The 4,893-nt window shown below is 46.9% G+C and overlaps 1 pseudogene; it reads left to right on the top strand.

The window, feature by feature from the left end:
• The first annotated feature begins 1,420 nt into the window (after positions 1-1,420).
• On the top strand, positions 1,421-1,966 carry LOC116865257 (annotated as a pseudogene).
• Positions 1,967-4,893: the final 2,927 nt, after the last annotated feature.

Raw genomic sequence — 4,893 nt, 5'->3', positions numbered from 1 at the left:
TTGGCTGTTGCCAGGGTGGACAAATTTTAAGAGAGGAAGAAAACAAATCTGTTCCCGTTACCTCCGTGCCAATGAAGCTACTGACAAAAGATGGAGTCATTCACCAGTGTTGCCACTAGATGGCACTTTAAGCCTTTGGATTCCCCAAGTTTCCATCTGGGATAATTTTCAGTAAATCAGGATAAAAAGATTATCCAGTCCTCCGAACAGAGATATAAATGGCCTTATTCTTCCTGGCCTCACCAAAAGTGGGTCTGGGCCTGCCTTCTCCTGAGAAAGATTAGCAACCAAGAGTAAAGAGAAGTCAGTGCTGTTAAGCAGGACGTAGAAGACGTCTGCAGGAGGCAGAGACATCGAGCCCTCCAGGCCTGGCCTGAGTTCCAGGGCTGCCCTGAATGCTCAGGGCTTGTCACCTCACACTAACTCCGTTGCCTCATCTGTGAAGTGAAGTCTATAACATTACTGGGTAGTGTAATGCAGGTTCTTGGCTTTTCAAACACTTTCACCAACACCCTCTACCTTGTCCCCACGTCCCACCGAGGTCAGCATTAGGCATTACTGATCCCACTCTGCAGTTGGGGAAACTAAGGGACTACAGTGAAAATTAACTTGCCCAAGATCACAAGGCATTGGGGGCAGATGCAGAACTTGTGACCTCTTCCACTGCATTCTGTAAATCACGGCCAATGCTTTGACTCCCTTGCTCTTTACTACCACATAAGAAAGTAAGCAGGACAAGTAAGGTCATCACTGTATTCTCTTCAGAGAGGAAAAAACTGAGCTTCGGGGGGGGTTAATCAACCTGCCCATTTTGGCAGGGCTACAACTATAATTCACATTTCCAGATTTCCTCATAAAAGAGGCTTTTTGAAACCTTAACACAAAAGACTACTATTGGCCAAAAGGGCTGATTCTCTGCACTCGCTGCCACGCTGAGTATAAATATTTATGTTCTTCTTAGATGTTTAGAAAAGACCTTTTTCCTCTCTTCCATCAGATATGACCCTGTAATTTTGGCCGATGTCGAGATTAGCCCCTGCCTTTTACATGCTTTAGTTGAAGCTTTTGTCAACTATGTGAATAAAAAAAAAAAGGAAAACAAGAAAGCTGTTAACAGCGGCTGAGGAAAAAGCAGGTAATAGAACAGGCAGCCAGGCTTCCACTGTCTCTCTAAGAAGCATGTGGCACAGAGCAGTGGTTCTCAAACTGAGCTCCAGCCATGGCCCAGCTGCCCCCGCCACCTCAGTGAGTGTCGGTGGAGCTGGGCTGTTTTTCAAGCCCTCCCCTCAACCCAGGTGGTTCTGAGGATCAGCCAGGATGGAGGACCATTCTACTCCCCAAGGCAAGTTCATGATTTGTTCCTGTGTTTGAAACTTTTACCTTAGCCGAAAGGAAATAAAAATCTCACTCAGAAGAAATGATGGTGGCCTTGCAGACCCCGCCACCCCAGAACCCCTCACACCACCCAGCCCTGGTCAACCTCACTGTGTTCTTTGACATCCGCCTTAGTCAGTGAGCCCTTGGGGCCATGTCTCCTTGGAGCTGTTTGCAGACAAAGTTCCAAAGACAGCAGAGAACTTTTGCACTCTGAACACTGAGGAGAAAGATTTGGTTCTAAAAGTTCCTGCTTTCACAGGATGATTCCAGGGTTTCTGTGCCAGGGCGGTGTTTTCACGGCCATTAACGGCCCTGGAGGCAAGTCCATGTATGGGGAGAAAACTGGTGATGAGAATTTCATCCTGAAGCATATGGCTCCTGGCATCTTATCCATGGCAACTGCTGGGCCCAGCACAACCAGCTCCCAGGTTTTCATCCACACAGCCGATTTTGAGGGTTGGGTGGTGAGCATGTGGTCTCAGGTAAAGTGAAAGAGGGCACAAATATTGTGCAAGGCATGGAGCGCTTTGGGTGCAGGAACCTCAAGACCAGAGAGAAGATCGCCGTCACTAACTGTGGACAAACCTGATGCATTTGACTTGTGTTCTACCTTAACTAGCAGACCATTCCTTCTGCGGCTCAGGAGGGCACCCCTCACCCCAACCGGTCAAAATATCCCATAGTCCTTGCGCTCTCCCCACACCTCTATGGGTCCCACGTTCTCCTTACTCCCCTCAAAGTCCAGCTGTGCTGCAGAATTAAGTTTATGATTATGAAATAAAACTAAATTATGAAATAAAAACTAAATAAGAAAGAAAGAGAAAAAGGAAGGAAGGAAGGAAGGAAGGAAGGAAGGAAGGAAGGAAGGAAGAGAAATAACATCGAACTGACCTAAAACTCAGCTACAAGTATTGGTGGTAGAGCAGGGAAACCACTGAATAGCCAACAGGACTTGGACCTTCCTCAGACTCCAGATGAAATAGAAAAAAGTTCACAGCTAAAGAGGGGATTGTGTTCTCCGACCACGGGATTTTCAGATCCTGCTAATAGTTACCGGTGCCTCGCACGTGACAGACACTATGCTGGAGACTGTTGGTATTTTAGTTTGTCTTACAACCACCATCGGGGACAGCAGTGTTCCCATTTGATAAATGATGAGAACACACTCTCAAAAATGGTCAAGGGCCTGACTCACTCCGCGCTTAAGAGTAACAGGGTTGTTTTCCTCCAAGTGTTAGAAATAACAATACTCACCCTTGCCTGGCCCTTTGCCAGTAGCCATATCTGTGATTTCTAATCATCATACCGACCTTGGAAAGCAAGGAATATTCGTACTCCCACTCTCCAGGTGAGAAAACCAACACTTGCAAAAGTCCCATTCCTCTTCCAGTGGCATCCCTGGGGAAAGACAGCCCCAGAGTTCAGCATAGGTCAGCCTGGTCTGTGCCAAGCGCAGTGTGGCAACGCCAGGCCCAGGGCCACCGCTCTCATCACATCTGGGATTGTTCCCATCTCCCACTGTCTTCCAACTTGCTCTCAGCACTAGGTGTGTGCTCGCACAGGAGCAAAGGTAAGGCCCGTGCACGGAGTCATGGCCCTGCTCCTAGAGAGGCTAGTAATAAAGTCAGGCCGCCCCTCTTCCTGTTCCCTCAGGCTATTGTGTGGGCAAGAGCGGCTTTTCTTACAATGTTCTGGCGGCAGCGGAGACCCAGGCCTGTGCCAAAGTGATTCAGATTCTGTCTGAGTTCTGGGCTACTGTTCAAATGTGTCCCAAGTTTCTCTCGGCCATTTTATCCCCTGCCCTGCATTGAAGTCCTGTTGTTATGGACAGAATTGATTAAGAGATCAGACTCTGAGCAGCATTCTGCACCCAGGCCTCGGGCGTCCAGGGGCCCCCTGGGAACAGCACTGACCGTCCACCACGGGCCCTCAGACAGGGGCCTGCTCCCCGCCAGGAGAAAGGCCAGCCACACGGAGCTGAAAAGACACACACTCCCTCCTGCTGCTGTTGGGAGTCCTTTGTTTTATCCTCAGGGCGAAGCCTCACTCTGCCCATCGCTCCTCTATGAACCAGCTCATGCGAAGGGACTGGTTCATCACCGATTGTGAGTCATGGTGGGGGGATCGGCCCTTCTCAGTGCCAGAACTTCCCATGACCTTTCATACCCGAGACGAAAATCCAGGGGCATCCAGAGCCCTTCTTCACTGGATGCAGAGAAGGGAGGGGACCGAGAAGTCCCAGCTCTCTGCTGAGGTCTCTTTGGGCAATAATGGCAACCATAATAGTTGCCCTTTAGAAGGGGTCTTTGTACAATGCTAGGGTCTCTGTATATATCACCTGCAGCCACAGCACCATGTGATATCATCATTGCCATGCAGCAGAGGGAAAAACTGAGGTTCTGGTTTAGTAATCTGCCCAAGGGCACACAGCTAAAAGAGAAAGGCAGGAACGGTCAGCTTGTCGGACTAAGGAGGCTCCAAAAATGCCCCTCAACATTCAGACCACCCGACTCATGTAGCCAGGACCCACTTACCAGAAGGTGGGAGTAACCTGCTAGACCAGGGACTAGGACAGACAAGCACAAGAAATAAGTTAGAAACATCAGGGAGCTGCTCCCTCTGAAAAGTAAGGAGCGCCAGTCTTAGTCCGCTCGGGCTGCTATACCAAAGTCCACAGACTGGGTGGCTCAAACAACAGACATTTATTTCTCATAGTTCTAGAGGCTGAAAGTCCAAGATCAGGGTGCCAGTGAGGTCGTGTCCTTGGTGAAGGTGTTTCTCCTGGTTTATGGACAGCTGTCTTCTTTCTGTGTCTTCACATGACTGAAAGTGAGATAGCTCTCTGGCCTTTTCTGATAAAGGCACGAACCCCATTCATAAGAGCTCCACTCTAAGGACATCATCACCACCTAAAGGCCTTCGCCTTGAACACTAGCCATTCTAATGGGTGTGAGGTATTTCACTATAGTTTTGATATCCATTTCCTTGATGTTTAGTGGTGTTGAGCCCCTTTTCACATACCTGTTGGCCACTTGTATGTCTGGAGAAAGATGTGTTCAGGTCTTTTGCCCATTTTTAAATTGAGTTATTTGTTGTTTTGTTATTGACTTGTTGGAGTTCCTTACATATTTTGGATATTTACCCCTTACCAGATGTATTGCTTGCAAATATTTTCTCCCATTCCATAGTTGCTTTTTTACCGTGTTGATTTTTTTTCTGTGCAGAAGTTTTTTAGTTTGATTCAGTTTCTATTTCTGTAAAAAATGCCATTGAAAATTTGATAGGGATTGCATTAAATTTGTAAATTGTCTTGAGTAGTATAGACATTTTAACAATATTAATTCTTCTGACTCATGAATACAGGGTATCTTTCCATTTATTTGTATCCTTTTCAATTTCTTTCATCAAAGTCTTATAGTTTTCCCTGTACATATCTTTCATCTCCTTGGTTAATTTTATTCCTATGTATTTTATTCTTTTTTATGCTATTATAAATGAGATTATTTTCTTTATTTC

The sequence above is a fragment of the Lontra canadensis genome, unplaced genomic scaffold (genome assembly GCF_010015895.1).
Source record: "Lontra canadensis isolate GAN:19392208 unplaced genomic scaffold, GSC_riverotter_1.0 scaffold7, whole genome shotgun sequence".
Taxonomy (NCBI): domain Eukaryota; kingdom Metazoa; phylum Chordata; class Mammalia; order Carnivora; family Mustelidae; genus Lontra; species Lontra canadensis.
The sequence above is the reverse complement of the archived record's forward strand: the minus strand, read 5'-3'. Positions and strand labels throughout refer to the sequence as shown.